Below are 20,739 nucleotides of genomic sequence, written 5' to 3' on the forward strand. Positions count from 1 at the left end.
ACCCAAGAAAGTGAAATCTCTCACTGCCACCATTTCTTCCCCTTCTATTTGCCAGGAGGTGATGGGACCAGTGGCCATGATCTTAGTTTTTTTGATGTTGAGCTTCAGACCATATTTAGCGCTCTCCTCTTTCACCCTCATTAAAAGGTTCTTTAATTCCTCCTCACTTTCTGCCATCAGGGTAGTATCATCAGCATATCTCAGGTTGTTGATATTTTTTCTGGCAATCTTAATTCCGGTTGGGGATTCATCCAGTCCAGCCTTTCGCATGATGAATTCTGCATATAAGTTAAATAAGCAGGGAGACAATATACAGCCTTGTCGTATTCCTTTCCCAATTTTGAACCAATCAGTTGTTCCATATCCAGTTCTAACTGTAGCTTCTTGTCCCACATAAAGATTTCTCAGGAGACAAATGAGGTGATCCGGCACTCCCATTTCTTTAAGAACTTGCCATAGTTTGCTGTGGTCGACACAGTCAAATGCTTTTGCATAGTCAATGAAGCAGAAGTAGATGTTTTTCTGGAACTCTCTAGCTTTCTCCATAATCCAGCGCATGTTTGCAATTTGGTCTCTGGTTCCTCTGCCCCTTCGAAATCCAGCTTGCACTTCTGGGAGTTCTCGGTCCACATACTGCTTAAGCCTGCCTTGTAGAATTTTAAGCATAACCTTGCTAGCGTGTGAAATGAGTGCAATTGTGCGGTAGTTGGAGCATTCTTTGGCACTGCCCTTCTTTGGGATTGGGATGTAGACTGATCTTCTCCAATCCTCTGGCCACTGCTGAGTTTTCCAAACTTGCTGGCATATTGAGTGTAGCACCTTAACAGCATCATCTTTTAAAATTTTAAATAGTTCAGCTGGAATATCATCACTTCCACTGGCCTTGTTGTTAGCGAGGCTATGCTTCCTATAGCCAGTGGTTTTTTTCTTAAAAAAATGTTTAGGGGTACTCTCATTTTGACTCAAGAAAACCACCATTTTATAGTTCAAATGGGGAAAAATAAATACAGTAAATGGACAACAGTACAAAGATTGTACTGCATATCCCTGCATCCCCCAAGAAAAAGCACTGCCTATATCCATAAGGATGGGACGCGGGTGGCGCTGTGGTCTAAACCACTGAGCCTCTTGGGCTTGCCGATCAGAAGGTTGGTGTTTCAAATCCCCGCAATGGGGTGAACTCCCATTGTTTGGTCCCAGCTCCTGCCAACCTAGCAGTTCAAAAGCACGCTAAAGTGCAAGTAGATAAATAGGTACCGCTCCGGTGGGAAGGTAAATGGCGTTTCTGTGCACTGCTCTGGTTCGCCAGAAGCAGCTTAGTCATGCTGGCCACATGACCCAGAAGCTGTATGCCGGCTCCCTCGGCCAATAAAGCGAGATGAGCGCCACAACCCCAGAGTTGTCCGCGACTGGACCTAATGGTCAGGGGTCCCTTTACCTATATCCATAAGAAAAAGCATTAAAAAGTGGCAATTGCTTGTGAGCCCCTCGACCTGCCAGGACCATTAGCCAGCACAGCATTTGGCCGCTAGAGAGCTAGACATTTCACACATGCACCCCTTAAACAGGCTTGTGGCCTTAATCCTGTATCTGAAACCCGCTCCTGCTGGAAGGAAACTCAGCCAGTAAAACGAATACATGGGGATGGGAAGGAAACTCCTCCCCGCCGTGTAGGGAATAGGACGGTAACATAGAGAAAGCATCTCTCCCCGGCAGAGGGCAGCGCTCAACAGGCGCGAAGATGCTTGAATAATCCGTGTGAATCCCTCGCTAGCGCCTGGACGCGGAGCATAATAGCCTCGGCTTTGTTTCGCGGCGAGTGACCGAGGAATGGTGGATCCGTGAGTTGTAAGCACCCAAGTAGACACGTGCACCTGCAAAATAAAGAGTCCCGGGATGGTGGGCTGCGGGGCTTGAGGAGGAAGATGCTCGACGGCCTCCCCGCCCCCGTTTCTCCCGCCACAAACGCGCCTTCCTCGGCCGCGGAGGGGGCGCGCTCAAGGGACCCTGGCGACGAAGGTGCCGCTGCGCGCCTCGGGTAGGGCGGCGGCCGAGCGACCCTGTCCCCCGGGAGCGAGGAGGGAGAGTGGGTGGGGGAAGAGAGCGCGCGCCCTCGCCGCCCCCCGCTCCCGGCTCCCGCCCCGGCCCTGACGTCAAGGAAGGAGGAGAGTGAAAGCAAAAGGGAGCGAAGGAAGGAAGGAAGGAGGGAGGGAGGGAGGGGAGGAGGGAGCGAGCGAGCCAGGAAAACACTCCCGCGCCAGCCAAGCAGGGGCAGCGGCAGATTCGGCGAGGGCAGCAGCCGAGCGGGACGCCACGCCGGGCGAGCGGAGCAGCTGGAGTCGCGGGGCATCGCCGGGTTAAAAGCGGCCGGAGGGTCGCCTGAAGTTCTGAGGTCCCCATCCCCTCCGCGCAGGGTGCAGGAGAAGCCGGAGCGCGCTCGGGAGCCTCTGCCCGGGCTCCGATTGTGGATCTACTGCTTTTCCCAACTGGCGGAGCCGGAGGAGGCGCAAGAGGAAGGCGCAAGGGGCTGGCTGCCAGGAGAGGTGAGCGCCGAGGCGCCGGAGGAGCCCGCGGGTCTTCCCCGCGCTTTGGTGCGTTTGGCTCCTCTCGGGCCGCTGCCGCCGCTGCTATTGTCTCGCCGCCCCGGTCTGCCTCTGTTTACCTTGCCGGGCGGGGTCCAGGGAAGGGGTCGCTCGAGGGGCGGACGCTGCGCGCAGGACGACCGCTAGCTCGCCGCGAGAGAAAGGAAGCAGAAAAGAAAGCTCCCCCCATCTCTCCTCCCCGGTGACAAAACGGTGTGTTGCGTGGCGGCGGCGGAGGGGGTCTGCCTTGCGAACGCCCAGCCCGGTCAACAGAGAGTTTCCTTGGGGAGACCCCCCCCCGTCAGATAACGCCACCCCCTTTTGCCTATAATGCCGTGTGCACACGCGCCCCCGTCGCCTTCTCCTGCGCTTCAGATCCTCCCATCCTCTGATTTCCCCACCATAACATCAAAATTGCAGAGAAGCGCTTCTGGCATGAAATTAATTTGTCTGGGTGGGGGTGGTGGAGGAGAGAAAGACGATTCCCTTTTGGAAACGGGCTCAGAGTGTGACGATATACCCCCCCCCCGCCCGTCCTTCCTTCCGTTGCTTTCTCCTGGGATCCAGTAGATCGCGCATTGGCCAAGGATGGGCTTGGCCAGCGCCTTTCTCTCTGGAGAGGGTTGGGGGTGTTGTGTGTGTGTGTGTGAGTGAGTGAGAGAGAGATGATCTGCCTATTTGTTGCTGGTCCCCCGTTGTTATTATTATTATTTTGCAAACGACCAAGTGTTATCTGAAACGTGGGCGCGATCCTATTGCACGTTCACTGAGGAGTAAGTCCCGCTGGCTGCAACAGTTCCCAGGGAAATATGCGCTGGATCGCCGCTTTCAAGAGCCTTTACAGAGCACCTCTGCCCCACCTCAGTTTCTCACAAGGCTCACTCTAGGGTTTCTTTTTCCTTTCTTCTTTTTCGTGCTAACGCAGGTTTAAAATGTTGTTTTAGCTTGCTTCCCTTACGGGCCTATTTTCTTTTTAAGCCAAAGAAAAAAACTGTGGAAAGTTTTCTGTTCGCCTCTCGCCTTCCTTCGCGTTCCCCCCCCCCCCCCCGCGCGCGCTGGGGCGTGTGCCTGTGTTTGCTCCGGATCAAGTTTCTTCTGGTGACTTTTGGAGCGAGATCTCTCCCCCACCCTCCAGTTCCTGCCCGGGGCATTCCCGCCCCCACCCCACCCCTCTGCATCGCTTGGTAGCCCGACCCTCCTTCCTGCCTGCATATTTACTTAGAAGCAAGTTGCCCTGCCTTCCAAGCGAGGCATGCGCTCATCCTCTGCGCTCTTAGGCTCTCAGCCCGATCCCATTGTTGTTTCCCTGGGAGCAAATCCTGTTGAATTCAGTGGGGCTTGCTTCCAGGTAAGGGGAAGCCTTGACTCTTGGGTAGGAGTGCAGCATTCAGTGGGCCTTGGCAGTCCTCCCACAGGTGTGTGGAGGGGGGAAGGGTTGTCCCTAAGCCAGCTGCTCTGGCATTTTGCTTCGGGGGCCCAAGAGCAGCTGCCGGCCCAGGCAGAGAATCTTGAAAATTATTCTAGCAGATATTTGGCTAGTGATAGCACTACTCAACCTTTCCTATTCCTTTCCTTCACCACTAATATATATCTCACAATCTTAATCTAAATCTAATATTTATTCCTGCTGCTGCAGCTTTTGGGTCTATTGCCCTCCCCCACAGACAGGCTCAGGAAAGAAGAAGAAAAAGGGAAAGGAAAAAGAAGATGAAATACTTTGCTGATGTCTCTCTTGTCAGCAAACATTTGAACCCTGCATGTCTGGGGCGGCCTCCCCACTTTTCAAACAGAGCAACACAAAAAGTCCCTTCTGTGTATGTGTACACAACACCATCGGGGCTGCTTTTCTTTTCAGCTTCTATAGTCTCTCCCCCCTTCTGCTTTTCATGTTCTTTTCTCTCTCCTCCCTCTTTTTTCTCTTAAGTAATTTGAAAAACGCAAATAGATCCCTGGGGCTTGTTCACATCAGTACAAAGCATGGGAGGCAACAGCCGTTCAATGTAGCATTTTATTTTAAATAAACTCTCCAGTTCAAAACTGGCCAGATAGCCCCAGTCTCCCTTGCTGTTTCTCCCCATACACACATCCCATAGCCACACAGAATAGGGTTGCCAGCTGACCAGGAAAAGTGGACAAAAAGCCCCTTGCTAGGCTTGCTCTTGTGGCCTTAATCTGCAGAAGCAGCACGGCATGGGGGTTTCTGGGCATGGGGGTAAGTGTGATGGCCAGCTAATGTCTGCCAATGAAGGTGCAGAATAGCTGCTTTAGCAGGGCATAAGACCACTGGACAGTTGGGAAGTAAGCAACTCTGCATGCCATAGAATCACGGAGGGATGGAGTGTGGTGAAGTATTTGCTGGAAACACTTGACGTGGATTCCTTGCTCTGTAAAATGTGCTTTCAACACAAGCAGAGAAGGATCCCCCTTCTCAATGCCTCATTAAGCCAGATATAATTTGCTCTGTGGGTGTATCACCCTTTGAAATTGTTGGTAGGTTCAAGGTTGAGAAAAAGGAAGCACTTACTTCCATGTGAAGTTATGAGCTTGTGGAATTCGCTGCCACAAGATGTGGTGATGGACTCTAGCAAGAAGGACCAGGCACATTTGTGGAGAATGGGGGTGGTGTCTGCCAGCAGCTCTGGGACATGATAACCAAATGGACCCACCAAGTTCAGAGGCAAGGTACCTCTGGGGGCAAATTAAAAGGAAAGCCCCCCCCATCTGTCCCGCCCTGCTTGTGAGTCTGCAGAGGTGGAAATACTTGGCCGGGCTTCTCCATGGGACTCCATTCCATTTAGCTAGGCTGTTCTTAGACTAATAGGTTTTGCTCAGAACCTGTTTGTTGTGTGTATGCCAGCCTGGGTGTCAGTTTTCCCTCTCAATCCACTCTGTCTGAGGTTTCTAATCTGTGAGTTGATTTTTGGTGTGGAGGCGAGGAGTAATTGTTCCTCCTTAATTAGCACAGGAGTAGCAGCATCTGCAAAGTAAGTTAGCAAAGGAAATGTGGGCAGTCTTTTGCTTATTTATTCCTGCTTTCTCTTTTGCTACTCAGGTTCCCCAATTTCCTTCTCTTTCTAGACTCATTTTATTTGAAGGAGCCTTCCTTACAGGATTACTGTAAGGATTAGTTTAGATCACCTTAATAGAATTCTGATAGTTACATGACTCTGGGTTGGGGGCTAACTCCCCGTCAACACCTTGTTGATGCAGCTAAACTGAGGATGTTGGTCTTTCACGAAACTGTTTTACCTCTACAAGTGTTTGCGAGATGTAGACTGCTTAGGACAGGCACCCCCAAACTCGGCCCTCCAGCTGTTTCAGGACTACAACTCCCATCATCCCTAGCTAACAGGACCAGTGGTCAGGGATGATGGGAATTGTAGTCCCAAAACAGCTGGAGGGCCGAGTTTGGGAATGCCTGGCTTAGGACTTGAATGAAATTAACCCCAGGTGAGTTTTCCTCTGTTGGAAAAAGCAAATTGGGTGCTAAGGAGGGGCACATCCTTCCCCAGCTTTTCCCGACCCGGTGCTCTCCAGATGCTTTGGACGACAACTTCCCTCAGCCCCATCCAGCACAGCTGATGAGAATTGTAGTCCAAAACATCTGGAGGGCACAAAAGGGAGCGGATCTATGTTGGCAAATCCCTCTCCCTTCCTTACAGAATTGGGGGCCAGTGGGATGACTATGTATTCCTTTCCAGCAGGGGGCACCCTAATGCCCTCCTCCTCATCTTCCGAATGAGGGGAGTGGTCTCCCCCCCCCTTTGATTTTCTGTTCTGTAGGCAGGATCTGGGAATCTTCAACTCAGAAGCATTTTGGGCTTTGTGGGGAGGTTGGGGGGGAGGTGAGAGGAGGCAGTAGTAAAGCTAGTTGCTAAATGGCTCAGAGCCACAGATCCTCCTCCTTGATCTCTTGACGGCTCTTTTATCCCTGACTCCTCTGTGGCTTTTGCCTTTGGGGTGGAGTTAGCTTCATGGCTTCCAGATGACTGAAGTGACTTTCGGGGGGGGTACTGATTTAAACACACACGACACTGGTGTTAGCTTTTTGTGCCAACCAAGATTTTCCCAGCCAGGGCAGGAGGCAGCAAACTGCCTCTTTTGTTTCCTCTCTTGTTTCCTCTCCTCCTTTTGCCTGCTGCCAACACAGCAGTTCATCAGGGATTCCACACAATGAGTGGCTACAACATTTGGAGCCAGTGGCAAATGTCACCAGGGCAGTAGTGGGCAAGTGCCTGCTGGGGAGGGTAGATTTGGGCATGAAAAAAGACACCCCCCAGTTAAACCCCCTTAGCCCAAAGGTGGACTCCTTTTGAGGCCCCGCAGATGTAGAGCTGTGCATACCCAAATATCCAGTGTTAGTCCTACGCAGAGTAGATCCGTTTAAAATTAACACACATTACTCAGTTCAGTCCATTAATTTCTATAGGTTTGGTCTGACTAAAAGCCTATAACTATTTCTATTTATCACCTCCCCTTCAGGGAACAGGCATGCTATGGCAAATAACATGGGGGGGGGGGTCAAAGCAAGTGAGTCAAGCTGTAGTGCAGCTGTGCTGCCTGAGGCTGAGGGGAACTGTAGTCCAAAACAACTGGAAAGGCTGCTGTGATGAGTTGCCTGTGGAAATGTAGCTAGTTGTCCGCGGTCCTGCCCAGGCCCAGTCTGTGATATAAAAAGCCAGGCTGTTGGGACCTCCAAGTAGTTCACTTTCCCAGTCTGGGGCCTGTTCAGTTTCACAAGAGGCCTCTCTCCACGTGGTTCTTTGCTCATTTTCATGATGGATGGGGGCGATTGGAGGTGTATAGTTGCAGGTCTTTTCTTCAGCCAGAACTCACTAGAACTCAGGTGGGGGGCCCCATTGCCATTATGAAAGAACAAGGGAGGTGGTCATGGTGAGTTCCAGCACCTCTTTTTCTAGAAAAACAACACTGCATTTTGGGGAGGGGTCCTTTAATGGACTCCTGCAGTTTGTCACTCATGTTCCTGTTTAGTTCTGCCTTAAAGAAGAGGCCCTGGAATAAGCCCACCCACCCACTTGCTGCAGTGGGTGCTCTGCACCATTGTTCAGTACAAGCTGAGAGACCCACAGCCACCAGGGTGAAACTGATGGGACTGCAAGGGCTGTGGCTCAGGGGCATAGCATCTGCCTTGCATGCAGAACATCTGAAGCCAGGGCTGGGAATTGTCTGGAGAGCTGCTGCCAGTCTGTGTGGACAATATTGAGCTTGATGGACCAATAGCTCTAAGCTTCATATGTGCACAATGCTTCCATATTATATAATGCTAATCAGCAGCCTTTACATGAGCCCTAAAAGGTTGGCCAGTGCTGTTACCCCCATTTTGCAGGTGCAAGACTGAGGGTGAGAGAACTGTAGCTTTCCTAATGCCATTTAATGGCAGAGTGTAAGAGATTAGAACGAGACTTCTTGGTATGTATCTCTGCCTCTTAGCTACCAAGGATGACGTGAATGATTTTGTTTTTATTCCTAGTCTGTCTTGCCAAGGTGTGAAACTCCTCCATGGAGGGACAGGACTGATGGGCACCTTACAGGCATTCATCTTGGATGTGTTTTTCCCACCACAGAAAGCATCCCGATTTCCTTGGCTGGGCCAGCCTGCTTTGTTCCTTCTTTTTTAGCTCCTTGGGCGAGGAGTTCCCTTTGTATTCATGTAGTAAAGCACTGATGAGGGACCTGTGGCCCTCCAGGAGTTGCTGGTCTTCCAGTTCCCATCAGCAACTAGTGTGCTTAGGGCTGATAGGGGCTATAATTGAACAACAACTGGAGAGCCACAGGGTCCCCAACTGTGTGGTAGTCGAAGATAAAAAAGAACAGCTGCCCCTCGACTTATGGGAGACAATCACTGGAAGCCCCGGTGGAATGAATGAAACATCCTGGGAGATGTTCCACAGTGGCCAGATCTGTTTGTGTTCCTAGTTGCTACCTTTATTGGCACCCTGAAATCCATCCTGAAGTAGCCATTTCAGGTGGACTGATTCAGACTTCCACAGTCTTGCTCTTCTGCCTTCTCTCTTGGGGCTTAATTTTCCCCTCTTCCCCTCTTTGACTCACTGGCTGTTCCGGAGCCTCTTTTAGTTGGGAGTTGTGCAACTGCTCTGCTGACTTCGATGGCTCTTTTCTTCACAGCACCCAAAACTGGAAAGATCTATGATAACTCAGTGGGAATGTATATTCACGGGATATCTCTAGTTTAAAGGATCCAGTTCCTGATGGGTCTGAGCAAAGGTCTGTTTCAGGTGTGGGGACTTTTGGCCCTCCAGATGCTGCTGATCTACATCTCCCCTCAGCCCCAGGCAGCAAGGCCTGTGGCCAGGGATGATGGGAGATGTAGTTCTGCAGCACCTGGAGGGCCCCCGGTTCCCCAGGCATGGCTTATTGATACCAGCATCCAGCTTCCTACGGTGATCTGCCAGATTTATTTAAAGCATTTATTGCATTTCTATTGCAACTTTTCTCAGGAGGAGCTCAAGCTGGTGTCCGTGGTTCTTTCTCCAGAAAGCCCATGAAGAAAACATGAGGGCCGTGGCCCTCTCTTGCTTGTGAGTGGCAATCAGAGACCCCATGCCTCTGATCTTGGAGAGATTATATGGCCATTATGGCTAGTGACCATTGCCTAATCCCCTTGTAAATTCATATTTAAAACATTTAAAATTCACCACATCTTGTAGAAGCAAATGCCATAGTTTAACTATGGGTACATTTTTCTGCTGAAAAATAAGATGGTCCCTGCCATCTGATAGGTTCACAATTTATTTATTTATTTAGAAGCATTTCTAAACTGCTTAATATTTTAAAGCAAGATGCAGGTACAAACAGGATTTCAAGGGGGGGTGGAGTCCAGTCTTGAGCTCCTTGGAGGAAAGGTAAATGTAAAAATAAATATATAAATCTTGTGGGTCAAGAGAAAAATGTATATTCACAAGACACATGAAGCAGTTAACAAATGATGCTTCATGTAACCGACATGGCATGAAAGGAAAAAGGATTGGGGAGGGAGGAAGAAGAAAGCGAGCACTGGAGCAGCCTTCATTAGCTGATGGATGGGGCCAGGTTGACCTTCCCTTTGCAGAATGTTCTTCCTGGGAGATAGGGAGACTTGGTTCCATGGCAGAGGCCAAAGTGTGTCTCCCTTCAGCTCTGGAGTCTCAGGTAGCTTTGGTGGTTCTTTGATATAGCCATAGGTAAAAACTGTCTCCTTCCTACTGAGTTGGCTTTAGCTGGTGAAGTAACGGTGGAATGGCACAGATCTCCTTTCAGCCAAAGTGGAAAGGCCATTAAATTTTCCCCTGTGGAGAGTGAACGCCTGGTGTTACAGTCTGCACTAATGCAAATTTTTCCAGCCTGTTGGCTCACTTAGGCAACTGCAACTGTTTTGAGATGTAAGCCACTATCTAACTGTAGCAGCTGAATATATTTGCATTGGAAAGTAGCCCTCACTGGTGTATAATTGAGAGCTACCTGTGTGTATTTGCATTAGTAAGTGGCCTGGTGGTTTCTCTAGTCAGGAATTCACTGCCGCCCCTAGAGTCTGATGGACACTTCAGCATTAATAGGGATGCTTCTGCCACCTTTTGCCAACATAATCAGCCCCCTATCAAAAGCATCCTCTGACCCGCTTGAAGCTGTTCATGCAGGCCTGTGGGCAATGGTGGATTTCTTGCCGCTTGGCTCTTCAGCGATTGACAGGGGGGCGAGGGGGGTGTCAAGTTGGAATGTGCTGCTTGTTAGCGGATGAAGACAAATTTGCAAGTGGCTTTTAGGGTGTCTCTGGCTGGAGTCAGATGATCTCCCCCCCCTGCCAGAGTTTGTTCATTATATTTCATAATAAAAACAGTACTGCATGATTGTGAAAAACAGAACAAAAACCCTCAAAATGAGCTGAAGTGCTTTGAGAGAGGTTTTGATGGGGCCACAGCGGTGCTGGCTGATGGGAATAGCAGTCCCAACTGTAACACAGCCTTTGCCACCCTGGAGTCTTCCACTCATTGGGAGCTGAGCTCAAAAACATCTAGAGTGCACTAGGCTGGCAAAGGATGTGTTATGGTATAAACCAGGGGTCAGCAACCTTTTTCAGCCGTTGGCCGGTCCACCGTCCCAAAGACCATGTGGGGGGCCAGACTATATTTTGGGGGGGGGGGAAATGAATGAATTCCTATGCCCCACAAATAACCTAGAGATGCATTTTAAATAAAAGCACACATTCTACTCATGTAAAAACACGCTGATTCCCAGACCATCCGTGGGCTGGATTGAGAAGGCAATTGGGCCGCATCTGGTACCCATCTGGTACCGCATCTGGTACCCAGAACTAATTCCTGGACTCCAAATTATTTAATTCTAAGCACACATATTTTGCACCAGGCTCTAACTGGTGGATTTTGGGGAGTTAATAAAAAACAAAGCAAACCTTGCAAGCCTGCTCATTCCTGTATTATAGGGTATACTTTCGTGGATTACAGCATCCACAACATCAGCTGGCAGACAGGTTATACATTTTTTTCAGATGGGAAGGGGAGGGGACCTGTGGGGAGAAATGGGAAGAGAATGCAAAATGCAGAGTTTGTGACCATTCAGTTAATGCTAAAATGTATGCAATATAAGCACATCTAGATTTGCTGTGTTATTTAAGAGCTGGAGTGGAAAAGGAAACCCCCATGCAGATAGAGTCAAACTTCTTGATAAATTCTAATCCAGCATTTTCACACTGGAATCTCTTTACATTTTAAAGTTTCTTATGACTGAGCACAGATGAACCCCAAGTTGAGTGCTTTCTCCTATGCCTCAGGGAGCCGAATCTTTATGAAAAAGTCATCCCAGAGTCAAAGGGTTCAAATAGAACTGGCCTGGTGGAGAAGCTGTTGAGTGCTGGAATCTTCCTGCCCCCTTTATTCCAATTTTCACATTTGCTTTTTATAACTGAAGTCTGGTTTTTCAGGCAGCTGCTAACATTAAGCAGTGAGCTATTTTTAAATTTGCATACATTTATAGTAGCCTAGCACATCCAAATCCACATGAATTCAGGGGTGGGAAGTTTGCAGGGTGGTGGGGCAGGAGAGAGAGGCTAATCTGCAAAAAGAGGTCTGGGGGCTGCAGCATGTTTTGAGATTGCAGCCTTTGACCTGAAGCATTGCTGTGCTATCCTGGACTCTGTGAGAAATGCATTCTGAACGTTCCCCCTGATTCCTTCATGAAGTTAAGTAGGACCAGGTTTGAGGAACCTTCAGCCTGAGGGCCACATTCCCTCCTGGCCAACCTTCTAGGGGCCACTTCCCAGTGGTGGGCAGGGCCAGGGGCAAAAGGGCGTGCAGGAATGGGCGTCACCTTTATTTCTGTACTGAAGGGGACATTTGTGCAAAAAGCACCATCAGAGTTGGGGGATGCAGTTCCAGCCAGGAAGGAAGCACTCTAGGAGAGCACAGAGCAGGGCTGGCAAGAGGTGACGGCCGAGATCTCTTTGGACTGTGCTTGGTGGTGGTGGTGGGGCTTCCTGGCGTAATAGCCTTAGGTTCCCACAGTCCACTGACCTGGTTACTTGTTCCCTTTCCGGAGATCCATTTATATGCTTCTTTCTGCCATGAACTCTGCCTCCTTTGGGGACCTTGGGAGGAGGGAGGCCTCTTCCTGTTTCCCTTAATGAAGAACAATAGCAGCTGTGACTCCCACCATCCTCAGGCCTGCTGAATTCTAAAAATGGTCTTGTCCAGGGCTTTCCAAATGCTGCGTAACTCGCCCTGACCCTGCATCTTAGAGGCGCTCCTGGGAATGTGGGTTGTGTGCTCTGCAGCCAGTTCACACTTTGCACACTCTGCAGTTGATCTGCGCTTGACTTGCCCTGGAGATGTGAGCTCAAGCCCAGGGTGCCAAGATGTGTGATGTCTCTCGGTTAGTGCTGCAATCTGTAAATGATGGAAGAGTCAAATCTGAACCAGTCCCAGGAATCGGAGGTATCCCTCAAGCCGAGAAGGATAGAGGAATGCCCTTGTAGCAGGGGTGGATAACCCTTTTCAGCCGGAGAGCCACATATCCTTCCAGGGGCCGCATCCAAGTGGTGGGTGGAACCAAAGGCAAAAGTAGGTGTAGCAACAAGTGAAGTTTCGCTTTATACCGTAGGCTAGTGTCTACATCGCCACCCCCTGCTATTTACTCTGTGCCCTGGCGAGTGAGAGGCATGATCAGAGGTCCAGGACAACAGTCCAGCCAGGCAAGAACCCTCCAGGAAGGTGCAAAGCAGGGATAGTCCTGCTAGCTAAGGATGATCAGTCCAACAACAACTGGGGGACCCAAGTTTGAGAAATGCTGTTCTAGGGGGAGAGGGTGCGGCTGCAGAGGAGGTACAAACCCAATTGCCTCAGATAGAGCCTCAAAGGGCCACATTGTGCAGACTTAGTGGGGCCACAGTGTACACTTCTAGTTACCACATCTCTGAAAAGGGTGGCGATGATTGTCAAGGGATATATTGCAATGACGGGGAGGGGGGTTAGTGTAGAAAAAAGATGTCTGGGCATGTGGAAGATAGCAGAGATTTATCAAAGGATGCATGGCATGGAGAAAGTGAACCCCCCCCTAACCCCCACTTTCATAACACTAGAATCCTGAATCCTGCAATGAAGCTGAAATGCTGGGAGATTCCAGGACAGAGGAAAGGAAGCACTGCTTCCTACATGTAAACTAGGAATTTGCTGCTGTAAGATATAGTGATCACGCCTACTTAGGCAAATTCACACAGCATGAAGCTATCAGTGCCCACTGTCTTGATGGCTGTATCTTACCTCCAGGAGAGACAGCATTCCTAGGAATGCCAGCAGGAGGAGACGGCTGCTGCACTCATAGCCCGATGGTGGGTTTCTGAGGGGCACCTAGCTGTCCACTCTGGGAAATGGGGTGCTAGACCTAATAATCCTTGGCTTTGATCCAAGTTCTCATGTGAGCATCACTGCACAGAATTCACCATGTCTAAGTCCTTGCATGCACAGCGGGTCTCTCTGGTTGTGACATTCCCTCTCAGTGCTCTACAACGTCTGATTCTTTTTCATGCCCAATGGAGAATGCAGCAGCTAGTTCAAAAATGGAATTTCCCTCCAACCCCAAAAGAAGATAACGGACCAGTTTTGACTTCTTTTCCCTGATCTGGGATGGAGCCAGGCGTAGCCAATGTTGTGTCCTCAAATCTTGTGGTCTGCAACTCCATTGGCTTTTCTGACTGGGACTAGTGGGAGCTGTCATCCTCCCATGCGTCACATTGGCAACCCCTGCTTTGTGGCGTCTTGGGGTATTCGGGGGCCTGAGCGGGAAAATCAAAGTGGATTTTCTATTCTGTCTACTCCACAGTTAAGGTGCAGGCACACTCTAATCAGGAACTTCTCCTATGCAAACCCATTTGAAAGGAATAGGAACTGTGCCAGAATGCTGCTCTTTGAGAGGAAGTCAATTCTGCTCCAAGAAAGTATGCCCCATAATAATATGTTTGGTAGTCTCTAAGGTGCTACAATGTCTTGTTTTTGTTTTCAAGCTAGGGTTGGGCAAGGTGATTGGGTTGAGTTAATGAAGATTCTCCTGTGGAGGATGCACCAGAAAGACCACCCAGCAACCATGAGCACGGGCATCTTGATGTCCCCCTCAGTTCCACAACAGTCAACATTAGAACTCTGCTTCTGTGTAATTTGGTGGTCCTTGATGTCGTCCAGGAGAAAGAAGTCCACATTTCTTCCTTTTTTTTTTTTTATAAGAATTTATTGGCATTTTTCTATAACAACATATACCCACACCCACACCTACAATTAAACAAATGCAAAACAAATAAAACAAATACAAACAATGTCAAGTTTTCTTATTGCATCTTTCTAAAAGAAAAAAAAAAATTTCTATTTCCATATCTTGACCATTGACTTCCCCTGCCTTTTCACCTTCGATTTTATATCCTTAATCTATTTTATAACCATTTCTCCTGAAAAAAGAAAAAAGAAATTAAATTCAATTATATAGTTACATTCAATTATATCTTCAACATTTTACTAAGAATGCATCGCCATAATGATACCTCGTCATAATTCTTCTTAATTTAATCTTATCGATTTCTTATCTTAATCTACATCTTAATCTTACTCCTCTTAATCCATAAACTTAATCCACTTAAATTCACTTTACTTATACTCCACTTCTCAGATCTTCACAAATCATTCGCATCAAATCTATCTCTTCTATCCTTAAGATTGCTGCTAATAACATAAAAACTTGAAATATCTCCTTTCATGTTCAAATAAAGAGTATAACAAAATATTGTTGACAGTGTTCGCCCTCCGATTTCAATTTACCATATCAGGCTACTTTAAGTTTTATTTAATGCTTCACCCCACACCCCCTCTGTCCATTATTCTTCTCCTAGTGGCATCAGCACTGAACATCCATGTAGCTTCCCTCTCCCAACGTCCACAGATCCAGGCACAGTCCAAACCTCTCCTTGCCACGAGTTCAGAGGTGTCCATCTCATCATCTCTCAGCTTCTTCGGTTCTTTGTAACATTCCTTTTCTTCTTGTAGATACCTTAATTCTCTGTCCCTGGCCCCCGAGCTCACACCTCGGGGACTGGATATAAGAAATCTTGACGTCGCCTTGGGGCTGCCACCCCCAAAAAGCGAATTTCTTCTCCGAAGTAGCTCACTCATTTCTCTCCATCTTTCCATCCACCCTCTCAGCTCCTTGGCAAGGCTTTCTTCCAAAGTGTCAAAAGTTTTAAAAGCCTCCTCTGTGGGCAATTGGTTCCCTTTCAGACCCCCACACAAGACTTTGACTTTTCTATAAAGCAGTTCCACCTTCAAGGCAGTGAGTCTCTGTTCATCCGTTAGTCCAGAGTTCAATACCAGTTCAAGGACGAAGCCCAGCATACTGGCAGAGGAGGAGGAAGTGGGTGTTATATTTCTACTCCCCTCTTTGTTCGTCGCCATTTTTCTGAGCTGGAGCGCAAATACCGCAACTTTAAATGGAGATATTTTCCTCTAGTTAGCTTCCCGAAAAAAGAGTTTGCCAGTCTCATGTGTCAATTTTAAATACATTGTAGCCAGTTCTGTAGCAGTAATCACTCAAATTGGTTACATTCTTCAGCTCGAAGGGAGGGAGGCAGGCTGCCTTTCTCCTTCCCCCCGGATCGTTCCAAAAGCACGATTTCTAATCAAATTCTTTACTCACGACCACCGGGTTCCTTTAGCTCCATTCTTCACAGGTAGAACTTAGACGCTCACCGCGGGCTTTGTCGCCGCATTTGCATCCCGGTTGGGGCATGTCCCCGAAGCCCGGCTCCGTTGTCCCTTCACCCCCACTCCCCCCTTACAGGGGGAGCGAGGGAAGGGTTCGGAGCCTCCGCGGGCGCTGCCGGGGAGCCCAGGGTGCGGGACGCTCTTCCCGCACCCCAACCGGAGCCCCGCTTTGCGGTAGCGGGGCTCCTAACCCCCGGGATGGACAGGGCGCTTCGGACCCGAAGCAGCCCTCGACCACCCGGCGATTGCGTCGCCACCGGAAGTCGAAGTCCACATTTCTTCCTGTCTTGACTTACTGCATCTTTTCCCATGCTTTTCTGCTGTGTGTGTCGTCCCACATCAATGCTTATTTGGGGATTGTGACGCATGATGGGTGTGTTGTTTACTGATCCATTACCCGCCTCTGCAGCCTCCTCCTGTCTTCTTGGGAATTTCTGAAATAGAACTTGGCAATGGCCTGGGGGAGACCATTGGTGTAGCCTGGCATCTGAATGGTTGTTTCAGCTGCCAGCAAGTGACATGTCTCTTCTGCCCCCCCCCCCCCGGGAGGATAAGTCAAGTTTTCCATAGGTCACTCACTCCCTGGCTTCTGGCTATTCCTAGCCATCTTGGGCTGAAGGTGCCAGGTTGGCCCAGTGGCATGTGAACCAGAAAGCCATTGGCGATGGCTGCCCCTGCCTTTGCATGCTACACTGGATGTTTTGAGCGAGTGTTTGTAAGCCATAAGAAGGTGCTCTGTCCTGGCCTCCCACCCATTCCATACAGAAAAGCTGAGCGGGCTGGTGGCTGAATCTCTTGCTTCAACACAGACAACAGAACAGGCTCCTCTGCAGCACGCAAGAGCAGCAGGCATACTTGGGGGACAGATTTCTTGCTGGATCAGGCCTCTGGCCCACCTAGTTCAGCACTCGGTGCTCACAGTGGCCAGCTGTATGCCTGTGGGAAGCCTGAAAAGCAGGACCTGAGCACAACAGCACTCTGCCCACATGTGATGCCAGGAGCCGGCCTTCAGAGGTGAGGCATTGCCACCGTGACCAGTAGCTATGGGTGTATGTGTTGTGCATGGAGCACCAAAGCCTTTGCTGCTGCTTCCTGCCTCCCAGCAGCTGCAGCCAGAGGCACCTGCTTCACTGGCCAGTGGTTGGGCCGGACCTTCAGGGCAGCTGTGTCTATGCTCAGTGACATAGCACCTGCCTTGCAACCAGAAGGTCCCAGGTTCAATCCCCGGCATCTCCAGGTAGGGTTGACAGAGACTAAAGAGCTAAATGGAACGTATAAGGCAGCTTTCTGTGTTCTGTGTTGTTTCTGTTCCTGATAGGGTTCCTTCCTAGTTGATACTTCACTTTTGTCAGCCTGCAATGCAGCTTTCCCCTGAAGATAAAAAAGGAACACAGGAGACTCTGCTGGCATGAAGTGGTAGCCTCTGAACAGGGCCGTCTCAAAGGGATCGTGCGCCCTGGCGCGACGATCCCTTGGCGCCCCCGGTGGGCCGCCTCTCCGCCCACCTCCCTCCCGCGCTGGCCGCCCCTCGGGAGGGGGGGGTGGGCGAGTGGGGGATGGGGGCGTGGCGCTGCAAGCCGGCCACCCTCCGGCGCCCCAGCTGGAGCGCTGGGAAGGGCGCGCAAAGCCCCACGCTGCTCCAGCGCCACGTCCATCATCCCCCGAGGGGCGGCCAGCGCGGGAGTGAGGTGGGCGAGCGGGGGATGAGGGGCGTGGCGCTGCAAGCCGGCCACCCTCCGGCGCCCCAGCTGGAGCGCTGGGAAGGGCGCGCAAAGCCCCGCGCTGCTCCAGCGCCACGTCCATCATCCCCCGCTCCCCCTCATCCCCCGCTCGCCCGCCTCCCTCCCGCGCTGGCCGCCCCTCGGGGGATGATGGACGTGGCGCTGGAGCAGCGCGGGGCTTTGCGCGCCCTTCCCAGCGCTCCAGCTGGGGCTCCGGAGGGTGGCTGGCTTGCAGTGCCAGGCCCCTCATCCCCCGCCCCATAGGGGCGGGGGCAGGTTGGTGAGGGGGCGCCCGGTATGCCGGCGGGCTCGCGGGGGCGCCCCTGGGGGGCCTGGCGCCCTGGTGCACCGCGTCACCTGCCCCTATGAATGAGACGGCTCTGCCTCTGAACATGTACAGAGTGCCTTTCTCTCTGCTGTGAACTAGTAGCCAGCTTTTGGTTGGATTGAGGATCGGAAGCCGTCCCTTCTCCCCCTCCCTCCCATGCCGCCTTTCACAGCGCCTTGCATCCTTCCCAGAGTTGAGGGGGGGGGGGGAGTGTGAGTTTGGCCAGGCAAGGCTGCCTTGCCAGAGATTGCGGAAGACGTGATCCATCTGCGTTCTTGGTAGTGAGGCGGACTTAGCTCTCAGGGGCAGAGGAAGGTGTGGTTGCAGTTCCGACTCAGCTGGAAAAGGAAAACACGGCTGCTTTTTTGGAACTGCTAATTGTTTCGTTCTCTCTCTCCCCCCCCCCCCTTCCTACACGGAGCTGACTCAGCGCTGGCCTCATTCGGAAGACAGGAAGTGGTTAAAAGTACAGGAAAGCCACGAGAAAGGGGTTTTGACCAAGGGGGGAGGCTTATTTGGGGAGAGTTGGATCGAAGGATTTGTGGTGAGTTGGCTGGGCTGCATAGCTAAGTCCTGGCAGAGGTTTCTGGTGTGGAGGGCCGTGGCTCTTGGCCTGGATCTCGGAGAACATTGCTGTTTGTTTCTTTTAAAATATAGCCAGTGCAGGCTATTTTGCTTTCCCCCATTCCCCCCCCCCACACACACACAGTTAGAGGATAATAAAACTGGGTGGGAACCTCGTTTAGGTCCTCTATTCTTATATAGTGGTTAGTGCTGCATGCTCACCAGTGGCCCTGGTGGTCAAATAATCGGTATTATTTTTCTTTTCTTGTTCAGCTGTACGCTTGAGATGAAAAGGCAGGTTTTGCGCTGGCCTTTGCCCCCACAGCCTTCTGAAAGCTATTGGGCCTTGCCCCGGCCTGCCCCCAGTTGAGACCCACACTTGGCTCTGCCCCCCAAGGACCAGGGAAACAGCAGCATTTTCAGTTTTGTTAGTTGGTCCTCCTCAGAGGAGACCCATTGATGTTAATTGACACAACTAACTCATTAATTTCAGTGTAGAAATTAGTTGGATACCAACCATATACAGAAATGTAGCAGGATGGCTGAAGGAACCAGGTCATTCAAAACGGACTTATTTTACTGCTTTATTTTTGGCAGTTGATACACTTTTCAGTCAATAGTGCCCTCTGGGAGCGTCTGCCATGGACTTACCAAGAATCATAGAGTTGGAAGGGACCCCAAGGACCCCCTGCAGGGCCTGTCAGGTGGCCAGCCAACCTCTGCTTAAAAGAGGCCTCAGACAACTGCCTCCCAGTCTTCACTTTTTGCTGTATGTGGACCTACCTTAAAGGGTTGTTGTGAGGATTAGTGAGGTAAATGTTTGCGAAGCAATTCTGAACACTTGGAACAGGTGTGGAGATGCTAAGTAGTGTTTTTAGGTCTGCAGTCTTCCCATTTTACAGACTGTGCGCCTGAGGCTGAGAGGCAGAAGTGACTTGGCCAACCTTGCCTAGGGAATAACTGACAGAACATTTTAATGGACCATGTTCTTTACATTTATCCTTCCAACAACAACGCTGTAAGGTGAGCCACAAGTACTCCCAAATTACCCTGGTGCCTGAGTGGCTTGTGTGTGCATGTGACCAAGCGCAAAGTTGATCCCAGGTTTTCTAGGTTCAAATACCTTGCTTTGCTCTGTATGTATATATAGTTACTTTAATTTCAAATTACCCCTAGGAGGTGGAGTGCTGTGAAAACTGGTTCTAGCCACCCCATGGGCTGTTACTCATCCCCAGCTTCTGATCTGTTAAGTGGGCATAATGATGCTGGCCTAACTGCTGCGGCTGTTGGGAGCCTTGGCAGGGCGCTTTGATGATATTAAGAAACCATGGTGTCTTAATTGGCTTTGTGTGCCTGATGGGGGAGGGGATGGGCCTCGGCTCGTGGGGTGGGCTCTCTGGGCGAGTTTTATACTATGTTTTAACCGGCACACTCTGCAGTCCTGCTGTGTGAGTCCTGATGACCTGAGTCCTGATGACCTGAGGGTCGTGTGGGGAGTTGACTTTGGTGCTTTCCTGTCTGGAATAATTTTAAGGGAAGGCAAACTGGCTTGCGAACAAGGTAGCCTCCTGACTCCTGCCGACTTGGAAGGAAGCCAGTTTGGGAAGTGTGGCATGAAACCCTGTCCTTGGGAGGAGAGGGGGCAGCCAGCAAATCACATTACTGGGGATGAGGAGAGCAAGGGCTCATTTTCTCCTCCAGCACATGTGCGCATGTGTGTGAGCACATGTGCGCATGGTAGGAGCAGCACGCAAATATATAAATCACTGTGTCAGACGACAGATCCATCCAGTCCAATATTCTGTAACCAGCTCGCCAGCTCTAGGAAGCTCACAGGCAAGGTTTGTGAAGGCAAAGATGTTTTGTAAGAAGGGGCCTGGCTCCTGATTTGGGCCAGTGGCCCATCTAGTCCAGCATCCTCTTCTCACAATGGATGACCACCAGGTGCCTCTGGGAGACCTGCAGGCAGGACCTGAGCACAAGAGCACAGATATATAAGCTAGGCACCAAATGGCTCAGGGTCACAATTGCCAAAATTGAATGTCTAGTTTCCATTTTTGGCCCAGACTGCTCAAAAGTCGTATTTTTCAATACAACTCCCCCCCCCCCCCGAAATTCATTCTGATTGTGCAGATAAAATATTACAGATAGAATTCTAAAGGATGTGTTGTTAGTGTGTGAAAACAGACAAGATCCCCAGGCAGGCACCTCCAGATGGTGGAGACATCAGCTGCCATCCTGGCACCTGGGCATCCTCACTTGGTCACAAGTAG

The 20,739-nt window shown here is 50.4% G+C and overlaps 1 protein-coding gene across 1 annotated transcript in view; it reads left to right on the plus strand.

Annotated features, from left to right (window-relative positions):
* The first annotated feature begins 2,486 nt into the window (after positions 1 to 2,486).
* Positions 2,487 to 20,739, plus strand: part of SEMA4C (semaphorin 4C) — a 58,651-nt gene continuing 40,398 nt past the window's right edge. The window contains exon 1 of the mRNA XM_033159009.1: positions 2,487 to 2,543. The gene's annotated coding sequence lies outside the window, so the exon portion shown is untranslated. The remainder of the gene's footprint in view (positions 2,544 to 20,739) is intronic.

This window comes from Lacerta agilis, chromosome 8 (assembly GCF_009819535.1).
Source record: "Lacerta agilis isolate rLacAgi1 chromosome 8, rLacAgi1.pri, whole genome shotgun sequence".
NCBI classification, from domain to species: domain Eukaryota; kingdom Metazoa; phylum Chordata; class Lepidosauria; order Squamata; family Lacertidae; genus Lacerta; species Lacerta agilis.